At 45.0% G+C, this 23,180-nt stretch overlaps 1 protein-coding gene across 2 annotated transcripts in view; it reads left to right on the top strand.

The window, feature by feature from the left end:
* Nucleotides 1-23,180, top strand: part of RUNX1 (runt-related transcription factor 1) — a 234,543-nt gene that overhangs the window by 200,743 nt on the left and 10,620 nt on the right. The window lies entirely within an intron of this gene.

Raw genomic sequence — 23,180 nt, 5'->3', positions numbered from 1 at the left:
GCCTCAGTGTCAGTAATCACTTCAGTGCCTATTTGTACCATGTGTTCACATTTCCCTTTCAAAGCCTTAGCCCCACATGAAATTTTTTCTTATTGAACAACCGCCTTCGGAGCAGTAGAACAGCCCGATTGTTTTGGAGATTTTAAAGATACCAGTTGCAAAACTCCTGTAAATAAAATCTTCCCTGACAAACCCAGTTTCTTTTCATAGACTTTGCCTCGATAATCTCTTTCTGGCAGAACATTTTATGTTTTGATGTTAGAGATTCAGTTACCAACCACAGCAAATAAAACAAAACAATAATTTTAAAAAGTATAGGATTCATCCTAAAAACAAACATTGGCCAATCATGTTTATTTTCTGTCTCTCTGTGCACTCCTGAGAAATCGATATGAAAAGCAAGGACATACCACTTCTCATCCAGATGATTTCTGATTAGCAAGCTATGGAAAGTCTTCAGGTTGAGTTTTAGCGAGTTCAGACGCTCCTAAATGGCATGGAAGAGAACATTTACTGTTTAAAAAATATAAACATTTTTAAGAGGAAACCACCATGGCACTAAGTCTTTGAATGAGCCATGGGTAAAGGTTGGGCAGAAAAGAGAGCCACCTCCTCCAGACAGGGGATGAAGTGCCACAGCCCTGGGCACCATCATTATTTCATACCACCTCAGGGTCATGCTTAGCGTTTAGAACTTTCCAAATATATTTTCAAGATTTTGAAAAGCAGCCTCCAATTCTGATCTCCATAGAGCCTATCATAGGAGTTAACTAACCCTTTTAGAAAGGGGATTCCCCTTCTGGAGGTGAAACGCCCCAGTTTTCCTCCTGGAAGGAACTGGTATAGACAAAGGGAAGAGGAGACAGTAATTCTAACTTATGCATCTCATGTCACCTAACACGTTATGGGCTGGCACAAACCTGAGCTTGAAAACACACCAGGAACTGAAATGGTGCTCATTTCTTTCCCCAATCTGAATTGGGTCATTGAATCTGAGCCTCCATAAGTCAACATGATCGGTTCCGTTTAACAAGATTTGGGCCACTGTAAGGGCCAGCCCAGTTCCTCTGGGAGTATGGAGGAGGATGCACTAGGATCCTTGGGTTATCCCCAGGGAAGGTCCATGAGTCAGGTCCCTGAAGAGCCTGGGCAAGTCAGTGCTCCCTTGGGTGTCAGCAGCCGCCTGTCTGGGACGGTTAAGTCTCCCAGCTCTGTAAATTGCTGGTTCCTGCTATAGAAAAAACCTTTTTACCTTACAGCTTTATGTGTTCAACCTGAGTCATTCCAAGGCCAAATCCAAGACCCAGAGAGCTCATGCTGTGCCAGTTCCTCCTTGCATCATTGGAAGAGCTGCATACATGTACTTGGTTTGGGATTTTGAAAAGAACATCTCGAGATAAAAAGACAGGGAGAAATAATGTGACTAGCGATTGCACTTCTTGCAGTTGCAGGTCATTCAAAGGAAGCGAACATGGTTGTTTTATTAAATCTCACAGGATTGTTGCCCTGTTGTGGCCACTCTCACTCCATTAGTACATCTCTCTGCACATATCAGATGGCAAATTATATAATGATAAAGTTATTAAAATATCTGTAAAAGTCAGCACAAGCTCAAGGGCTCAACTTGGCCTTTCTGCCTGTTAAGTGGTTTATTTAGATCTCTTGTCTCAAGGTCTGCTGATCTTCATCTGTACTTTGTTGTAAATTCCCCGCTATGGGGAACAACCATAACTGAGTTTTAAGACGTGCTTCTCTAGGTCGTCCAGCAAGGCTGGTATCTAAAGGACAAACGTAGAAGTTTTGGAAGTGTGATACTCATTCCTGCTAATCGCAACCTGCCCTCTCCCATTTTAAAACTGCAGCATTTGTTTGTGGTTGTCTATACCCGGGTTGTTATTAGAGCAGTTGCAGCAGCTAGATTATGGCAGGGGCATTGCCTGATTCACACATTTACCAAAGACAATAGTAAAATAATAATAGCTCACATTTATAGAATGAACTGATGTTGTTGGTTCATTGAATCCCCACCACCGCCGCCCATAGGTGTGCTTGGCGTAGTTGGGGGCAGCGTTGCGCAGAAGGTCCCGCCTGCAGTGCCTGCTCTTTTCACGTGACCCGGCACTGTTTTCTTTACCCCCAGGCCCCGGGCCCTGCATCTATCATGGAAGCGATTAAGCGGGTGGTATTAAATATTAACATTCTGTAAATCTGGGTACTGCAGCTCCCACCCTGACATTCTCAGGGAAACCAGCAGGGATACCCCAGAGTCCCTCACTTTGCTGCTCTGATTAAAAGGCTATTTCGGAAGGAGAGTTCATATTTTTGCTGTGCGATCAAGCTTTGAGAGCTCTTAGCCACCATATGTTGCTAAATGAGAGAAGTCATTGCCCAGACGTGGATCTGTTTAATTTAATATGATTTTCCACAAATTACAAAGCATGACTTCAAAATCGAATTTGTGCAAAATTACGGATGGCCAATTCAGGTGGAAGGGAAGGGAAATCTTGTTACTCCTATTCCAGAATCTCTTCCCGATTTCCTCATTTGATTCTTTCACGCCTTAGGGTGGGGGAGGGGAATGCATTAGTGGGTCTATAAGGAATTTCTCTTACTTTCAAACTTTCTCCCTGGTCATTCATGGCTCCCTTTAGAATAAGACACAGCAGCCTGGAGATGTCAAGGCAGAAGCCAGGACCTATGTCCATCCCTCCCCCCAGCCCGGATAGAGCTCTTCTTCCCACTTCATCATCAGAAGGGACTCCGCATGCAAGGAAAGCAGAGTGTGGGTCTGTGATACTAACGCTAAGATCTATGTGCAGGATAATGGATATGGGCTTTGGAGTTCAAATCCCAGACAGGCCACTTTCTAGTTAGGTGACCTTGCATGAATCAGTAAGTCCCCTGTGCCACTGTTCCCCACCTGTAAAATGAGCGTGATAACAATAATACCTGACTTACTGGAGTTGTGAGAATTAAAGGAGTTAACATGCATAAAACATTCGATGCCCAGTGCACAGTAAGCATGGTGTGTATTTATTATTACTTCACAAAGTCATTGAAAAGATTGAGATATTTTCATCAAATATTCAGTATGGAGCATGGTACACTTTAAATACGTAATAAATGGTGTTATTATTTTCACTGTTATTGCTGTTAATGTGCTCTTACCAGTGGTGGTGGTGTAGCACCAGGGTGTTGCACGTGGGTCCTCTCCTTTGAGCCACATAGCTACTCTGTGACAATTAGCTTTACTAGCTCCTTGTTTATTCCTTAGGAGTGATTATAGCCTGGGGTGGATAAGAGTAGTGGTGGTTTTAGTGGTGGTTTTGATTCAAGTCGTTTCCCTGGGTAAACCCAAACGGGAGAAACCTGTCACCACTGCTCCACGAGACCAAATGGTAAATTGTTACAGCTAAAAGGGACCTTAAGCTTCTTCGCTCAAAGCCCTGTATTTGACTCATGACACAGCCAGGCCAGGGAGTTTCCGTGATCTGCACAATAGAGGCAGACCCGAAACCCGAGTCTTGGGGCTCCGAGCCCAGGTCCCATCCAACTGGTGGGTCCTGCCTCAGAGGCGGCCACAGAGCAAAGTCTCCGTTGTTGGTGTGGATCGTTCCTTTGACACTTAACCATGCTCCGCCTTATGTTGCCTCTCTAGAAATTCACTGTCTCCTCAGTGACGTGACAGCCCCACGGTTGGATTCAGTATCATATGCTTCTTTTGTGTCTCCATTTTTTAAATGTTGAATTTCATGCTAAGCAGAAGGGATTTTTAAAGCAAGCAAAAACATACTATCCTTCTTAAAACCACCCTCCATCCTCCCCTGTCCCACCAAGCACCCCCAGCCCTGCTCCCTGAGGGGAAACAAACAGCTGCAGCGAGGTTGACAGGTCACTTCCTGACCACAGGGCCCACGTGGGCAGCAGTCGGGGATGAACCCTGACCCGGCCCATTACTTGCATGAATTGGACACATTCAGCAAATGTGAATAGTCAGCCTCTTTGGCGTTTTTAATGAAGCAGCTACAAAAGGATTTCTTTGAACCAAGTTTCACCTTCCTGTGTGATTTTAAGTAAATACCTCCCAGTGCCGACTCCGCCCACAGGCCCGGCCTTTAAGCCTGCTCGGGGCTGTGGCTTGGGCTGTTGGGCCAGAAGTAGGACAGCAAACAGGTGTGTGAGTGTGACAGGACAGAGTGCGGGAGCCACAACTGTGGGAACTTGAGGCGGCTTTGGCGGCCAAGACTGGGAAGGGTCGGAGGCTGGGGCTGAGTGACAGTCCCCTCGTCCCAGTTCAGTACGCAACTGCCAACATCATGCCATTTACTCCCTTAAAGAGTGCACGGCAATGACAGTGATGAGCTAGGACCAGATAAAGGTGTCCCTGTGACAGCCACATCTTCGTCCGTGAGTTCAGAGTCAGTGTCATGAATGGCAGGGCCAAAAGCTGCCCTGGAATGTCACAGGAATTTGCAGAGATCAAATGCCCTTCTCTCAGAGGCACCAGACAGGAGGCTCCTGCATTGACGGGTGGCTTCTGGGCTCCTTTCCTTCACTAAGACGTGGTGACTCTGTAATCCTCCTACGTGGGATGTATTGAATTGCGCGGGAGACACGGGGACTGGAGCACGGCACCGCCTAGCTAGGCCGTCATGGCCACCGTCTCCCATAGCACGTGGTTCTCAATATGTCATGACTGTGCTCTTGGGGGTTCTGGGCTTGCCTTAGCAGTCTGAGAACCACACGTTTCCAAAGAACAGATAAGAGGAGGAAACCGTGAAAAGAAATGCTGTGAATGGCCTTTTCTTGCTCAGAGAAGTGGATCCACTTGGAAACAGCATTTGGTGGTGTCGCGAACTTTCTCCCTGATTTGGGCAGTTCTTACGGTGACTGTGAACTTCTGACCATTAGAGATGGGTGAATTATAGAAAGCTAGACCAGAATGAGGTGGCCAGCCACCTCCTGCGATAGATGAGTAGTAACTGCAAGCCCACAAAGGCTAAGTGACACAGACACCGCCGCATGCAAGCCCTCAGCCCACCCTCCCCAGCATGAACACGTTCCTAGTATTTGGATGTGGCGATGTGAACCGTCCCGAGCAGTCGCTTCAAAACAGCACTTAGGCAAAAGAGGGGCTGTTGGAACAAGATAGGGCAAACACCGGTGTGCCTCTGCGGCTGCCCCACCCAGTTTCTCATCTTTATATTACAAAAAAAAAGGTCTCAAATAACCCAAACAGGCAGGGTCTGATCTGCAGACAGTCTGCAGGCATCTGCCCAAGAAGCTGCCGGTCGGCTGGTCCATCCTCCCCTGATTTATGTTGTGTGTGTTAAGCCTTAAATTGTTGAGTCTCTGGCTGGCTGCAGTGGTATTACTGGAGGGCTGGTGCATGTTTTCAGCTCATAGAGCTGGCTCTGGTACTGGAGGTGTTGGCCCCAAATCAAGTCCAATCTCACACCTGTCTGAGACAATGAGGGCCTTGTTAGACACATCTCCAGCCGAGGAGGCTCAGGCTGCTTATTTTTCACGTTCAGAACCGGGAGGAGGGGGGGTCTGGGAGAAGCCAAGGGGAGACTTGGGAAATGCTGGGATCGGCTCCCCTTTCCTCTTCCTTCTCCCTGCTCCCTGCCCACCCCCCATTTTATAAATTTTTCCTTATTTTTGGAAATCACAAAACAAATAAACAATATCAACAGTGGTCCTCTCATGAAGGAGAATTTCCTACTGCAAAACAAGGAGCTCGTGGCCTGTTGTAGAATAAATTCCCGGTCATCACGGGGCAGAGCGATCAGTGCAGAAGTGGGGGGAACAGGCAGGGGTACAGTCCCACCCCACCCTGGTGCTGAAACTTGAGACCTTTCCACACTGCCGGGGTCTGTCCGTGAGAGGTTTGCTCAGGTTTTTCCCTCCATTGCTGACATTTCAGTGACTGCAGCAGAAAGCAGAGGGGAACTTTTTCCCCAGTGCTGTGTTATTCACTGATGAAACTGCAAACTTCTGTCCCCGTTCAGCAGGCTTGTCCCTTGTGAGCAAGAGAGTACAGAGCTGGCCACCAGACCTCTCTCTGTAGATCCCTTGCAAATCCAGCTTTCCAGAGGCCCTGACCCAAGGCACCCACTGGGCAGGAGCTCTTCTGGGCCCAGGCTGCCACCCCTCAAGGGTAATGGCTCCAAGGTATCACTATTCAGTCAAAGCCCCTCCAACCCCTAAATGACTTAGGACCATTCATAGGACTATTCATAGGACAACACCATGTGGATGCCCATAGGGTGAGAGTGTTTCCCAGAGCTATAATAACCACCCTTTACTGCAAGTCCCCACAGTAGGGAGGGAGCCCATGTCAGAGAGCCCTGTGTAGCTGCCCTATCTTTTGGGGATTGGGGGATACATTCCCAGCTCCCTTCGCAGAAAGGCAGGCTCTTACCTGAGCTGCGAGGCAGGTGCCAGCAGTCACTCCACTCTGCCTGTTCTCAAACTAGAAACAGGCAGCCCCATCCTTCTCACCCATAAACAACTTATTTAAGCACCAAGCCCCATTGCTGACTCATAACTTCAGCCTCAGAGACACAATAGGGAAAATGCATACGCTGTTTATTTCATTTGAGACCGAGGACTTATCAGAGTTGAAGTTGGGCCCGTCTGTTTCTCGTAGCATACATTACTGTAACTCAGCCACCCTGTATCCCTGTATGTCTGTCAGCTTTGGGCCATGCCGGTTGCCTATCCAGAAAGCCCCTTCCCGCCATCCCCTCCACCTCCCCGATCCTGCCATTCTTCCTGGCATCTCACCTGCCCCATCTCCTTCAGGACATCTTCGTCCCCACCGAGGCCCAGACTGACTCCCCCTCTTGACTCCTGGACCCATCTGTCAGTGGCTGTCACTTTGGCATCTCCCCAAGCACTGCCCTCTGTCATTACCCATAGCTGCATGTTTGGGTGCTGCTTTGCCAGCTGTCATGGGTGAGAGTCCCTCTGTGCTGCCAGAGAATCCAACTTAACCACCGACTGATGAGACTCGCCCAGGCAGGCAACACTGAATGTGCCCTGAGGCCCCACACTCTCCTCCCCAGGGCACAGCAGGGATCTGAGTTCAGCAAGTCAAGTCTGAAGTAGCATTCCAGGGGGGCAGGAACTATCTCTCCTCCTTCTCCAGACCCCATGGCCCCAGCCTAGATCTCCAGAGGAAGGGGTGAGCAGGAGTTGTTGAGGATTTTCCCTGCTGTCAGGACAGCAGGTCACAACTGTTTCTTTGTAGTTTTAAATCCAATTTCAAAATTTCCTGCCCTAACTAATTTCCTTCCTTCCAAAGCACCAACTCTCAGTTAGGGCCCTTTGGAGTCTTACTTTCCTCATTCTTCCTTTCTCCACCTGCCACATCCCAGCTGGGAGCCTGGGGGACAGAGGAGCCTGGCTGGTACCACCCACCCTTCCCTGGGCTCTTTCCCCTGGGGGTTGTGACAAGGAGGAACATGGGAAGTCTTGAAGCTCCTCCACTTTCTGACCCCCACCACTCTCTGCAGCCTTCTGTTAGCTAAAGCTAGTGCATCCCTTCTCTTCTGTTCCCTCCCCCAGGCCAAACTCTGTCTCCCCTCTTTCCTTCTCTCTTCCTTCCTGCTCAGCCTCCCCGAGGCAGTCTTCCTAATATCTGAACCTGGTTTGCACATTTAATTAGAGATCTCGACCTCAAAGTACGAACATATTATTTACCCAGTATTCCCTTGGAATCCCACCCCTACCTCACTGCGAGCTCCTTCCCCGATGTCCAGGTCCCTGTGTTGCTACCTTCTCTAAAAGCACTCCTGAATTTTCCCAGCACATTCCAAACCCATCCTTCCAAGTTCACTCTTTATCCTGCTATCCCCCCTGCTTTCCCACCCTTCATCACAGCCTCTTTCCCAAACCAACCCTCTGCCAGCCTGGGGGGCTTCAGGACCCCCACCCCCAGCTCTGAAGCATCTCACTGCCCCCCACCTTGATGGCTTCACTCTCTGGTCCCTTCACACCAACTACAAAAGCCAAGGAACCTTCCCCACCCTCCCCCCACCATTCTCCTTTGCAGGATCACATTTTAGTTTTCAGCTTGGTGGATGTAGAATCATTCCAGCCCATCTATGTCACCCACTGCTCCCTGTTTGAAAAGAATAACAAAACACGGACCAGCAGAGGGAAGACTGGTGTCACTCTCCGTGTCAGCCTTCCCTTTGCGCATTCTCTGTCTCTTCCTCGGTACCTCAGAAACCTCTTTTGTTCCAGTCAAGGGGAAAGTACTTTGGAGGTGCTGTTGAGACTGGTTTGCTTTTTTTTTTTCCCAAAGAAGACGGGAAGTTCTCGTTTCTTGGAAAGGTTGTTCATTTCCAAAGACGTTTTGGAGCCAATCAGCTATAGAATGATTTCTGGCTGCATTTTTTCGGGGTGGTACACAATGCAAAAAACACACAAATCAATGAGAGAGATAGTCTGTGAACACAAAGGGAGATGTTATAATAGGCTTTTGTTAGTACTTGCATTTTCTTGTTGAAAAACAGAGCAAAGACCCTGAGGTGCTGAGGTGCGGACAGAAGCCTGATGTTATCAGGGCCCAGAAATCCTGCCCAGAGTCCAGTGGCAGGCGGGATCCAGAACTCGAAAGACAGAGGCAACTGGCCCTGCTCAGTACAAACGGTGCTTTTAGTCTTTCATAAACAGCCTGTGCCCCAGGGCTCAAATCCTTCAAAAATTTGCCTAGGTAATTGCGTCTCATTGCTGTCTGGCGAAGGCTCATCACTCTAATCTGGAGGTTCAGACAGCCAGGCCAAAGCTACGAGACCGGAGAAGAGTGAGCCTGTGAATTTAATCCACTTGAAAGACAGACTAATACGAGTGCAGCTAACTCATTATTTTAAGTGACGTGAGCAGAAAAGGGGATGGGACTTTCCATAAAAGCGTTTAAAATCAGCATGTTGCAGCCACTTGGCAGTGTAAGGCCATTAGAAGAAAAGGCACAAGCAGGGAGACTACATGGTCCCTGTAGCTGTCCCCTTGTCCCTGGAAGCCTCCTCCCCTCGACCACCCCCACAGCACAGAGCGGAAAAGGAATGGTAACCACCCTCCCCAAGTGTGACTTCGGGTTATTCATGAATTCCCAGCAACAGACCCCAGCTTTTATCTGAGACCTGAGGCTGTTTTGACTTAGTTTCGGGTGGGAAGGAGACATAAATGGAGTCAGCCCCACAAAGCTCAGAACCTGAGAGTTGTAAGCAGGCAAAGGTCCTCCTCTGCAGCGCCCATCCTGGCAACGTGTTTGCCAATTTCTTCTTTTTTTGAGGTTTAGATCAGTCTTTCTGTTTTGTCAATATATGGTACTAGATTGAGGGGAAGGGAATAGTTTCTCATCATCACATAGTAAAAACAGTAGTCTACAAAGAGCCAGAGGTCTGTCCCTTCCCTGTCACTAACCAGCCATGGGAACAGAGGGAGTCTCTTCACCCTTCTGCACTTGAGCTTTCTGAGACCGGGCTGGCACGGCTGACTCTGAAGTTGTTTCTGCTTTATCATTCCATGAGATGTTGGAATGAAACCTTAGAAATGTTGACAGCAATTTGCATCATTATCTAGTTACATGTGACTCATGCCCGGGAAGCTCAGGAGAGGCAAGTGCTAGCCTGTCCCTTCCCAGGTGGCAAAGCCGACGGTCAGCTCAGGAGTGATCTTGTTGGTCGTTCACACCTGCAGCTCACCCAGCTCCACGTCTGGGTGCCAGGCTGTGAAGCTGTAAGAAAGCAGTCGTCTTAAACCCTGACATGGAGATGACAGAGTTCTCCCTCGGTGCATCATGACTGTAGCCACCCCTGGGTTCCCACAAGGGCTCCAGGAAGTGCCTACCTCACCCCCTATCTCTTTGCACCCCTCGGTTCTAGTTGCGTTCCACCCAGGGCACAGTGCTATGTTAAGTTCCTCTGAGTCTGAAGGCACCTCTGGAAGTCACGTCTTGGGGACTGAAACCACTGTGGTGGCGTGCGCTTTCCCTGTGCTGGGTCTTCCTTGACACTTTAGGGCACCCTTGACTTTCAGGGCCAGATCAGTCTCTGCTACAGAGGCCATCCTGTGTACTGTAGGATGTTAAGCAGTATCGCTGGCCTCCCCAACCTCAGTCATGACAACCAAAAATGTCTCCAGACATTGCCAGGAGTCCCCTGGAGGAGAGGTCACCCGTGTTTGATGACTGCTGGTTTAGATCAATTGAGAAATTCACAAGGATTAAGTCAATATACACAGGATCTCAATGCCTGAAACAAATGTGTGTTACTTAGATGTCTATACTTGGTAGTAAATCAATTCTGACTCTTAACTTCTTTAGGTCCCTAGCATCCTGTTCTCCATAGGTCATCCTTTTTTTGAGCAAGAATTTCACCTTCTAGATTTAATTTTTTTTTAAATTCTTCCATTTTAGTCCAAGTCACTGAGAACTTATTGCTTCTATGAGAAAGCCTTCCTTGACCTTGTAAATCAAAGCAGTTCTCTGGAGGGAGGTTTTCCAGTGCTGGGCTCAGTATCATCTTTCTCAGGGTGACCTCATCTATTAAAGTATGAAGGTTGTATTTGAAATGCCATTTACTTTCTCTAAGTCAATAAATGAAGCTGTGGATCTTTAGATCATCAGAGGTCTGCTTATTACCAAGAGTTTTTGTGTGTGTGTCATTTTTTTTTTTTTAAATCGAGATCTATGCTGGAGTTTAAAAGAATTCTGGCAGATTTCCATTTTCCTTTCTGAATCAGAGTTTGGGGTGATATTCCTCTGCGAGTGTAGATTGCCCCTAGATGAATCTGACTTTATTAGTTTATGTCCTTTGTTCAGGGCACCAGGGATGAGCTTGTGAAAGCACAAATGGCTCTTATCTTCAAAGGTCTCCTTTATGCTACAAACTCCACCTCGCCAACCTGTGTTATTAATCTATTGCAATCCCAATTAGTTCACGTCAAGGTCAGTTCTTTGCGGTGTGCAAAACGACTGCAAACTTAAGTGAACAAATTCCTCCTGTACAGATCTCACTTGAAGGTGGGGGAGAAGACTGTAGCAGAGAAACTTAAAAGAAAGAGGGAGGTGTCTGATAGCACAGGAGACGTTCACAGTGATTCCCCTTGGCTCAAAGGCCAAAGAAATCCAATTATTCCAAAGAATTCAAAACTTGCACAGGAACATGCCACTCAATGAGGGAACAGTTTAGCCTCTTCCTCACTCTTGCTTGATGGCAAATATTAATATCTAAGTAACTTAGCAGTTTAAAAAATTAAAGAGAAGTGTCAGAGAGCTATTTCTTGGGGGCTTTTTCTGTAGGGAGAAGCCTTGAGTTTAAGAAGTATGATTAACACCGCTCCTTCGGAAATACGTCTATGCAAAATAAGCCAGAGCTGGTGGGTGTGCAGGGCATGATGTTTTAGGAATGAAGGCCGATGCTGTGCTCATGGCGGCCTCTCCTGCTCTCTCTCTGAGGCTACCAACAGAGCAGACAGTACCTGCGCTAATGGCGTGTCTCCAGTTGGGGAGAAAGGCCCGTCCTCATGTGAAAAGAATAGACTTCCTGGATCTGTCATTATTTCTGGTATAGCAGAAGGGGGAATGAAAAGACCAGTTGGAGTGGCAAGGCCCTATTACAGGAGAAAGTCACTGTTCTGCACATTCGGAGATCTCCCTCCTAGTTTTATAAAGTCCAGAGGTGTTGAAGGTGAAGGGGTGGCCAGGAATCCCACAGTGCCCACTCCTCTCTCAGGCAGGCACTGGATTTCTCAGACTCCTCTGAGAGACAGGGTGGCTGGGCTAGGAGTGTGCAAAAGAGGGCACAGAGCGTCCCCACTGCACAGTTCCCTGAGGTTCCAGCCTCCCAGCTCTTGCTGCAGGGAATTCTAGGTGCTGAGGCCTGATGTGTGGGAAAGGAAAACCAGAAGGTGAAGAGGGTGCAGGTAGGAAAAGAACAGTTGTGCCGAGACAGTGCGGTCAGGAGGGCTGCGTGAGAAAAACAGGAAGAGGTGGGGAAGCAGGCACTTGACCGCCAGCAAGCATGCACAAAGCGGGTATGCTTCAGCTTGGGGGATTATTCTACTTCCCTTTGTCAGAGTATTCTTCTTAGAGTTGGAAGCATGGAATGGAAGCTCTTAAAGAAAGAACGGTCACCATTCAACATGAGTCACCCCTCATAAGACAAAAAACAGTGAATCCTCGATTTGCAAAAGGCAGCTTTTGGATTCTGTGTCATGGCTGGCACTGTGCGACTCTGCTGTGTGCCGCCATGCAGTTGCGTTCTGCAGAGCGGCCAAGGTGCTCCCTCTGAAGGAGACTGGTGCTCCACGGAAGGGCTTATAGTTCATCTTAGCAGTGTATGTGCTACCCTGCTAGAACCACACACATATCGATCGTGAAACCACGATTTGCATTTTGGAACTCTGGCTGCCTAAGGAAGGTCTCATTCATGGTGGCTCTGGGGGCTGAGCCTCTCCTTCCTCTGTCACGTGGAGCACCGGCCAGCTGAGCAAGCGGTGCTGTCCAGACACCGTTATCCTTTTCTGAGAGGGCCGGAGAGAGAAGACTGTTTCCTGCCTCCAAGGTGCCAGGTACTGCATTGACAATGCCTGGGCTCAGGGTCACATTTCAGCCTCCCAGTAACCTAAAGGGCAGCTGCAATAACCTCTCCTCACATGGGGGGAAACTGAGTCTCCAAGGGGTTAAGTTACTTACCTCCGCACAGAGTAAGCGAGAGGCCAAACCAAGGTCTCTGTCCTAATCTCTCAGACTCCAAAACCACACCCTTACTGTATCCTTGCTCAAGCCCTTTTGGCTCCTGGGGGACAGCTATGGGGTGAGCTTCTCAAATGCTGGAAATGTTTGGGGCCAACACGAACCAAATCATCTTTATGTTAAGTATCTTTTACATCCTCTTTCCACACTCTCTAGATTGTCTTGTCTTGCATTCTCTTTTTTCCCCCATTCCCGTGAGTTTTTCTGCTCCTTTTATTATTAATAGAATGCCATGCTTCAGAGTTGGCTGCCTAAAACTAGACTTTTTGGCATAAAATTCAATACGGATGCATTAGGGCCTGTGGCACGTGGGAGAAGATGACAGAGAAGACTGCTTTATGGGCTTCAAAAGTTCTAACATTTTACAAAATCACAAAAATGCCGAAGTGAAAACTAGGGTTGCAGGTAGGAGAACACACACAGAGAGAGCTGTGGTTGGGTTGGTGGGGAGGGTTCCCGGGGGCAGCACTCGGGCACAGAGGGCTGGGGGGCTGCAGAGGTAGATGGCGTAGCACCCAGAGGAGGCCCAGACTGCAAAATGATATGCCAGATATCTGTTGTGGACCAGATCTTGTTCTGAGCTGGACTCGAGGATCCTATTCTCCAATACTGACAATTCCTGGGGAAAGGGGTTCGTCATTTTAAAGCCACCGCAGTCCCAAAGATAATGTCACTCCATTTTTTTCTTGCCTGCTGCCACCCTGATGCATTACAAGGACCCTGGCAGAGTCTCAGCCATATTAGTTAATACGATCTGCCCAAGGGACAGCTCTTTCTGGATCTGTTTAGCCAGAGAGGTCACTCGCGCCTCTGGTAAGCCCCATAGGCCCCTCGTCAGCATGCGGTGGCAGTGGCCGGCCTGGACTACAGGTTGGCTCTGCTGGTCTCCCGCCCTCGGCCATCTAAGCAAAGACTGTCATGGGACGTTCTTGAGAAAATTCTGTTTCTTTAGTGATGTGGAGTCCTGGGAGATGCTGTGCCTCTCCTGCTTGGAGTCTCCCACTTGAGGTGTCAGTAATTTGTCGTATTGCAGTGAGGGTCCTCATTCTCCACCACGGGTCTGGTCCCACAATGGAGGCAGCCTCAGATGTCCCAGCCCTCCACATAGTACTTCCAGCTCATCTTTTTCAAGGAACTAAGAAAGAGGGCAAAGGTGCTGGAGAAGGAGTGGATGGGAGCAGGAAGCCATCTTTACCCTCCACGTGCAGAAAGTGGGACATGCAGAAAATCCTTATGGCAGAGGTGTCTGCAATGGATGTTTATTTAACAAAGTACAGAGAAATAATCTGTCTGCAAGGGAGGACGCAGCAGAGACCAGAAGGTGCCTTCTGTTCCCTCAGAACTGTGGGCCTTCCAGCCCACATGGGCCGAAGGCCACTTTCCCTCCACGATGGGGACATAATGCCAACAGAGAAAGTCACAGGTTATCAAACATCCATCTTTTCTAGAAGCTAGTGACTTATCCCTGAACCCTTCCTCAGAGAGAACTCTGCCTAAATACAGAGACTTTTTCCAGACGTGTCTCAGACTGATCTGGCCGAGGGGAGCGGCCTGGTGGTAAAGGTTGAACTGTTTCCCCTGGGAACTGTCTGGCAGCTCTAATGAGGAATAGCACTTTGCATTTATAGAGAGCCTTTCATCTGTGGATCTCAAAGCTGCTCCACAAACATTAATTAACTCTCCCACCTGTGAGGCAGGTGAGTCTGGTTACCCCCATTTTTAGAGATGAGGAAGCAGAGGTTTGAGAGGAAATGGACTCTGGGGTGAACCACCAGGGCTGGGAGAGGCCGTGATGTCAGGAACCAGTGTTCAGATTCGCGGGGCCCTGACCACAAAGCCACAAAGCCTGGCCCGCCGGGTGAGGACTAGGAGTCCCAGAAGCACTGAGTGGTGGAGCCGTGGCCACACAGCTCCCTTCTTGCCTCCCGTAGGCAGACTGCCACCTCTCGGGCCGGCAGGTCCACAGCAAAGACCAGCTCCCTCAAAACCCTGGAGGCCTTTAAAAGACAGCAAACCCAGGCAGGCCTCTGTCCCGGCTTGGTCTGAATGCTTCTCTTCAAAGTAATTCCTGGAACAATGAATGCATCTGAGCTGCACATGACTAACCAAGATGTCTGCAGCCAGCCGGAGACAAACGGTTGGCAAATCCCGGAGCTCTTTCACAATCTCCCTTTTTTTCTGGACCCAGGGCTGGTGCTGACTGACTCACGTTATCATGGGATTTCAATGATATAGCAGCAATGTGCTAACCCAGTGTCTGCTACCTGGGGCTACTCGAAGGTGACTGCTATTCCTATGTGTGCTGGGTTGCAGTTTTAACTCCCTGCTACAGAGGCCATAGGAAGCATTGTTTCTCAAAGACAGTAGAATTTTCAGGAAAATGTCCCCCACAGTCCACTCCAGGAGCTGTGAAAGTTGACATCACATAACACTGAAGGTAGCTGGGAAGCATCTGGGGCACCCCTTTTATTTGTAGATGAGTCCAGATCTTTCTTCTCAGGGGTTCCAGATGGAGATGTAAACCACCACTGGGGCTCGCCCTAACACATCACCTTGGAAACTGACTCACATCTCTGAGTCCTGAGTCACATCCTGTTGTGTGTTCTGAGGCATCCAAGAGGGCATCATACCAGCTACCCGTGACTGAGGTGAACTTGGAGGGAACCCTGGGAACTTCCCTGCCTTCTTCCAAGCTGAAAGGGGGAAAAAACCATGGCTGCCCCTAGGGTTTCTATGTTCACCAAGCAGGTTTGGCTTTTTCGAAAATAGATGATAGAGCTCTGTGGCATAAGTGACTGTCTGTTACTTATGTTTAAATGGCTCTGACAGGTGAATGAAAGATCTGGTCTTTTAAAGGGATCAGCCAAACAGCCAAGGAAAGGAAGGGCTTTCTAACTGTGACAACCAAGCACCACCGCCCCTGAACCCTCTCCGGGCCCAGGCTGCGGGAAGGCGGCACAGCTCAGGCGGTGCTGTTGGTAACCCAGGTTTTGAGGGTGGTTGTTAAAATGACCATAGAGGTGGGTGGTCAGAGTTAAGACCAGGAAGTGTCTCTACCCATCCTCTCCTGTGGCCTGAGAGGAACATGAGGACAAAGGAGGATGTTTCAAACTTTCAAAGAACAAGTTTTTGGTTTCATTGATTTTTCTCTATTACTTTCCTGTATTCAATTTCATTGACTTTCACTAATTTTTATTATTTATTTTCATCTGCTTGCTTTAGGTCTATATTGCTTTTTTCTCTAGTTTCCTAAGGTAAAAGCTTAGATTACGAATTCTGGATCTTTCTTTTCTAATACATGCATTCAATGCTATAAATGTCCCTCTAAGCACCCCATAAATTGTAATAAGTTGTATTTTCATTTTCGTTTAGTCCAAAATACTTTAATTTCTCTTGAGACTTCTTATTCAACCCACGTGTTATATAATAAGTATGCTGTTTAGTCTCTAAATATGTGAGGATTTTCCAGCTATCTTTCTGTTACTGGTTTCTTAGTTTAAATCCATGTGGCCTGAGAAAATACTCTGTATGATTTCTATACTTTTAAGTGTGTTAAGCTATGTTTCATGGCCCAGAATGTGGCCTATCTTGGTGACTGTTCCATGTAAATGTAAGAATGTGTATTCGGCTGTTGTTGGATGGAATATTCTACAGATGTTAGATCATACTGATTGGCAGTACGGTTCAAGTCAACTATGTCCTTTCTGCTTGCTTGGTGTATCAATTATTGAAACAGGGGTATTGAAGTTTCTAACTATCATAGTGTATTTGTCTATTTCTCCTTGTAGCTCTAGCAGTTTTCACCTGTTTTTTGACACTCTGTTGTTTGGTGGACACATATTAAGGATTATTTCTTAGAGAACTGACCTTCATTATTATCATGTAATTCTCCTCTTTGTCCCTGACAATGTTATTTCTTCTGAAGTCAGCTTTGCATAAAGCTAATACAGCTACTCTGGCTTTCTTTTGATTAGTGTTAGCGTGGTGTATCTTTCTCCATCCCTTTACTTTAAACCTATCTGAGTCTTTAAAGTGGGTCCCTTGTAGACAACATATAGCTGGGTCTTGTTTTTAATCCACTCTGATAATCTGTCTTTAAATTGGTACATTTAGACCATTCATATTTAAATTATTGATATAACTGGACTAGTATCTACCATTTATAACTTTTATATTTGTTGCACCTGGTGCTTTTTCCCGAAACCTCTTTATCTGCCTTCTCTAGGTTTAACTGAACATTTTATATAAGTCTATTTTATCTCCCTTGTTAACATACCAATTATACTTTTTAAAAAAGCTTTTAGTGGTTGCCCTAGAGTTTGAAAAATACATGTATAAAACATGTATAATCTAAGTCCACCATCAAATAATACTACACAACTTCTTCCTTCCTGTCTCTGTCATTATTCTCATTCATTTATCCACATGCCATAATCACCCAATACATTGTTACTATTATCATTATAAACAGACAGTTATCTTTCGCATCAGTTGATTCAAGTCTATAATCCCAGCTACTCGAGATGCTGAGGTGGGAGGATCACTTGAGCCCAGGAGTTCAAGGTTGTAGTGAGCTATGATCGCACCACTACATTCCAGCCGGGGTGACAGAGTGAAACCCTGTCTCCAAAACAAAACAAGAAAGAGAATAAGAAAAATAAAATTTTATTTTACCTTAATTTATTCTAATGCTCTTCCTTTATATACTTCTTTTAACATTTCTTACAGGGCAAGTCTGCTGGCTATGAATTATTTCAGTTTTATTTGTCAAAGAATGTCTTTATTTCTCCTTCACATTTGAAGGATAATTTTGCTGGAACTCTAGGTTGGTGGCTTTTTTCTTTCAATATTTACTCTACTCTCTTTTTGTCTGCATGGTTTCTGAAGAGAAATCTGACATAATTCTTATCCTTATTCCTACATAGGTAAGGTGTTGGGTTTCCCCCCCCCCAACTTCTTTCAACATTTTTTCTCCTCTTTGGTTTTCTGTAGTTTGAATATGATATACCTAGCTATAGATTTGGTATTTACCTTGCTTGGTGTTCTCTGAGCTTCCTGGACCTGTGGTTTGGTGTCTGTCATTAATTTTAGAAAATTTCCAGCTGTTAATACTTCAAATATCTCTTCCCTTCTGTTTTCTCTTCTCCTTCTGGCATTCCAATTATGCATATGTTATACCTGTCTCACAGTTCTTGGGTGTTCTGGTTTTTTCTTTTGTTTTTCTTTTTACCTTTCAGTTTGGGAAGTTTCTATTGTCATGTCTTCAAGTTCATTGATTCCTTCCTCAGCCATGTGCTGTCTATTGACGAGCCCAAAAAAGGCATTCCTCGTTTCCATAGAGTGCTTTTGGTATTTAGAATTTCCTTCCGAGTCTCAGAGTTTGCATCTCCCTGCTTACATTACCCATCTGTTCTTGCATGTTGTCTTCTTTTTCCTCTAGAGCCCTTAACATATTATTCATAATTAAATTCCCTGTCTGGTAATTCCAAAATTTGTGTCACATCTGAGTCTGGTTCTGATGCTTGCTTTATCTCTTCAGACTGTGTTTTTGCTTGCTTTTCTCTTGTAATTTTTTGTTGAAAGCATATGTTAGGTAATAGGAACTAAAGCAAACAAGCCTTTGGTGTGAGTTATTATGTTCATCTAGCTAGGAGTTGGGCTGTGTTTAATGCTTGCCGTAGGTGCTAGAGACTTCAAATTCCTCTAGTGTCTTTGTTTTTGTTTGAGCTTCTCTACAAACTCCTCCTTAAATAGTCTATGCCTTGAAGCTGTTTCAGCTGTAACCCACTGTTATTATATTAGATCCCATGAGAATCTGGTGGATTTCCTGAATGAAAAACCCACTAAAGTGCCCCTCCCCACCAAGACTATAGCCCCAAGGAGATTCTTACTCTCGCACTAGTCTATACTCAGGCTCCAGCAATTTGACAAAATCACCATTAAGTGTTCCCCTCAGTTTATGGATTCAGCAGCTTCTGCCCCCAGGAAGCAGACCTCACTGTGATTGTCTGTATTTGCCTGCCTCTCAAGATCTGGGGGTGGCATATTGCCCTGTAACTTCAATTCTCTTGTGGACCCAAGAAAAGTCATGGATTATTTCAGTTTCTTCAGCTTTTTGTTGTTGTTGTAAAAAGACTAGTGATGACTCCCAAGCTCTTTAGATTTTGGAGTTGAAACGGGAAGCAGCAGGGCATTTTGACATGAATTATTTAATAGGGTCACTGTTTACTCTGGAGACATTTTAATATTGCTATATCAAAAGATAAAAGCACTCTACTTTCTTATCAAGTGATATATGCCATGTATACATCTGAGCTCACCGCTAACATCAACTTCACCTTATCCCTAACTTCCCATTTCAAATGGAAGGGAATGGGGCTCAGGAATGTAGAAAGGGGGCTCTGTTTCACCCATTATTTGATGATCCAAAAGTTGAAAATAACCCATCACAAAATGGCCTTGATAAAGTGGCTGTACCAAAACATCATTTACCCTGGAAAAAATAGGAAGAAAGGCTCAAATTTAAACTTTCTAATCCAATGCGTTCTTTAATGGAAATATGAATTTGCTGAGATATTGAATTCTTGCCTTCTCCATCCTCATCCCAAACTTCCATTTTCTTTTCCCCTTTACCACTTAATTTCCTGAGCCTAGCTCCTCTCTAGTCTGAAGAGTGTGGCTGTCAAGCCTTTAGCTGTGAATAAAATATTACCTAAGCCTCATCCTGGAGCAGGTATGTGTGGTCTTACCAATAAACATCAGATGAGTCCTTTGGCATGGATTTCTTTTCCTTTTTAGTAACATAATTATAAAAATTACTCACACTTATTGAGCATTTACTATAGCCAGAAATTGTGATACTTGCTTTACATATAGCTTATATCACTTACTCCTCACTATTACCTTTTGAAGTCAGAAAACTATGGATCAGAGAAAATAAAGTGACTTTAATAATAAGGTTATACACTTTGTGGTGAAAGCAAGATGCAAACTGAAATCTGTCTGTGACTTAAGTTTGGTGCTTTCCCCTAGTCTGAGCCTCTCGGAGGCAGAACATAAGCATGTAATAAATACCACTAGGGCTCTTGTTTCTACGTTGGGGACAGTTGTTGGCAAGTCCAAATTAGGCAGCTAATATAGCAGTTAGCCTGGATACAGCCCTAGATCCCCCAGTAACTGTAACTCCCAGAAGGCAGAAATCTTCCATTCACTAGTGAGTAGTGCTTATACTAATAAATATTCACATATTTATATGTGGCCCTAATAAAGCAAAAATATTTGTTGGGAAAAATGATTGAATGAACAAGCAAATAACTTCATGAACCTATGAGTGAATAAATCTATGAATGAAGCAACACTCAGTATGATAATTTATGCAACAGGAAGAAGCCTTTCTAAGCATCACACAGTCCTGAGATCTTTACTGACTATAAGTTCCAATAGGGCAGGGACCATACTGCTGTTATTCATCCCTTTGTTACCAGGGACATAGTACATGCCTGGCACATAGTAAATGTTCCAATAAACTTTTGTTCTTTTTGATGCATTGACTTATCAGAGGCAATTCCTTCCAGAACAAATGGCCCTATGCTCTGGAGAATGACTGACAGTGGCTCTCTTCCTTAGCCTGTGGTCTTTTCTGGATAACTCCCCTCATCCCTCCCTACTTCCTCTTCCCCGAATACACGTATTTATTATTACAAGCACCATTCTTCACGCCATACCCCACACCTGACTCTTCCCTGACTCTGCTTAACATACAAGTAACATACAGGGTAGGCAAAGAAATATTGGGTAGGACCTATTTGAATTATTATAGAATCCTGTCCTGTCGTCATTGGAACAGATTTAGAGATCATCACCTTTCAGAGATGAAAATAAGAAAGGGTCACCTAGCAGCTCCCCACACAGACAGGCTCAGGCCCACCTCTCCTGCCTATCAGCCCACAGAGCGGCCCACAGCACTGCCACTCTAGACTTGCCTTCGTGCTTTCATGCTGGCCCCATCAGAGCAAAGATGGTAACTGAATATTAAACCCAGAATGCATCATTACTGGGCCTTTTTTGGTTTTATTTTTTACTAATAATAATACACGTAGAAGGAGAAAACATCCAAAAACCCAACACGAGAGGCTCGCCATCACCACCTTCTGGCCCACCACTGGCTATGAACCCAAGCACAGATCACCGTGGTCACATGACTGAAAACTGACAAGGGGGTGGGTGGGCTTCCGGATTTTTGGTGCCATCCCCACCCCCAACCTGCACCCCACTCCAGCACCTGGAAAGCTAAGTTATGGTGTGAAATAAGAAGATTTGAATCTACAACCCTGTGTTTAAAAAAAAAACTCATAGAACTTGGACTTTAATCATAAAGATCATTTTACCAAAGCATATTTTTAAAAGGCTGTGAAATATTATGCAACGTTTGCATGGTTTAATTATGAGTTTAGAAAAGCCTAGCACAACTTTTTCCCTGCAGTAAAACATGACAGAGCATGAATCATGGCATAATACTTTATGCTTAGTGTGGTTTTAGACATGGGGTTAGGGGTGCTAGGCTGTCTACACAACAGGGCATGAATTACTACACCACAATTCACAGCCCGGAGGGTTTATGACAATTATAAAACCTTTTTTGTTTGCTTTTTAAATGGTTAAAATATTTGAGTACTATACATTCACTTAGTTAAATGTGTGTATCTAGGACATAAACATGTCTTATAGAAACTAAGTATATGATTTTTTTTTTCACTTCAAGCAAAATACTTGAAGTAGCAAGGGAATACTGAACAGTCTGATATTTCTGTTTCCCTTCAGTCATTGAAAACACTGTCAGTTGTAAGATTATTCAGGATCTTCAGCTTGAAGTTGAATGTATTTTAACCCTTTTGAGTTTAAAATGGACCGGCTCTCTTACTCGTTGCCATCTCTTTAAATTTTCTAAAATTTGGAATGAAATGAAGACTTTTTTAATATTAGATTTCAAAGACCCCAAGTTAAAATATTTGCCTCGAAGGTGTCAGGTTTTTCAAACTTAAGAATTCAGTTATTTTCAAGCAAAAAAAAAAAAGAAAAAGAAATGGGTTAGTATGAGTATGAGTTGGGCAGGCTGTTAGAAGAAGACTAGGGAGGAAGACTGGGGTCTCCAAATGTCTGATTCTGTTGTCCACTATAGCAATTTCAAAGAGATAAACAGAAAAGGCAAACTTTAACTGCTGGAAATAAAAAGCCCCTGAAGAGAGCAGACGTGAATATTTTATAATGAGTAGGAATGGCTCATTTCTTTATGTCATGGCCTATACAATACTTATACCCGGTACTTTTCTAAAGAAACCTGCTTTTCCTAGATTGTTATTCCCAGGATCATGGAAGCTCTGGCTATGAAGACCCTTAGTAGTTATGGTAGTTTGCTGTTATCTTTGTCCACAGAGAAGGTGGGACACAAAGAAAAAATTAATATTTAACTCTAAAGAAGTGTAAAACAGTCTGGTAGTGGGACAGTGTCCAATTCAAATTTGCTCATACATTTTGCCTTAGAGGTGGTTTGCCGGCTTCTTTTTCATCTGCAAACATTATGACGCTTTTGAAAACTAAGACTCCTCTGAATGCTGGAATCAAATGCACAAAATTCATTCTGTCTACATCTTTTGAAGTCAGATTTTTGTCCTCTCCATCCGAGGCCTCTTAAAATGGCAATCTATAAAATACTTGCTCAAAAATCTGCCCTTTAGAAGTTGCAAACTTGAAGTTTTGAAAAGGAGCAGGAGGCCTGGGTTGATAGAGCCAGCTCTACTGCTGGGTTTCTGAACAAGTTGTTAGATCTCATCACCAGTTTCCCAACCAGACCTTCTTTCCCTCATCCTTGGGGGAGAATTCACCTAAATAGAAACATTTACAAGCCCAAGGAATATTTTTGCCAAAGGTACAAAAAAAAAAAAAAAATCCCAAAACTCTACATTCTTTCTGCTTACTGAATACAGATAGACAGGTGATCACTTGAGTTTATAAAATGTTTCTGATGATAACTATAATTATTACTAAAGCCGAAATAGTCTGAGCAGTCGTATTATACTTGGCATCATCAAATACTATACAGTTTAACAATTTGAACATTAATACTTCTACCATGAAAGCGTAATCCATGCCTCTCAACATTAGTATGATTAAATAAAATCTTTGGAAGAAATAGTTATCAGATGAAAATCTCCAAGAATCAAACATAAACAATATTTCAGTATCTTTGGGGGAGAAACCATCCAACAAAGACAGATATTTAGAGTTGAGTAGGCTTATTAAACACTGGTCAATAGGCTACCTACATGTATAACATATTTTAACAAAGGTTACTAATTTCTTATTAAAAGACTTTTTATTTTTTAAATCCCAACCTATCGTACATATAATTTAC

The sequence above is a fragment of the Propithecus coquereli genome, unplaced genomic scaffold (genome assembly GCF_000956105.1).
Source record: "Propithecus coquereli isolate 6110/MARCELLA unplaced genomic scaffold, Pcoq_1.0 Scaffold736, whole genome shotgun sequence".
Lineage (NCBI taxonomy): Eukaryota > Metazoa > Chordata > Mammalia > Primates > Indriidae > Propithecus > Propithecus coquereli.
This window is presented reverse-complemented; position numbering and strand designations above follow the sequence as displayed.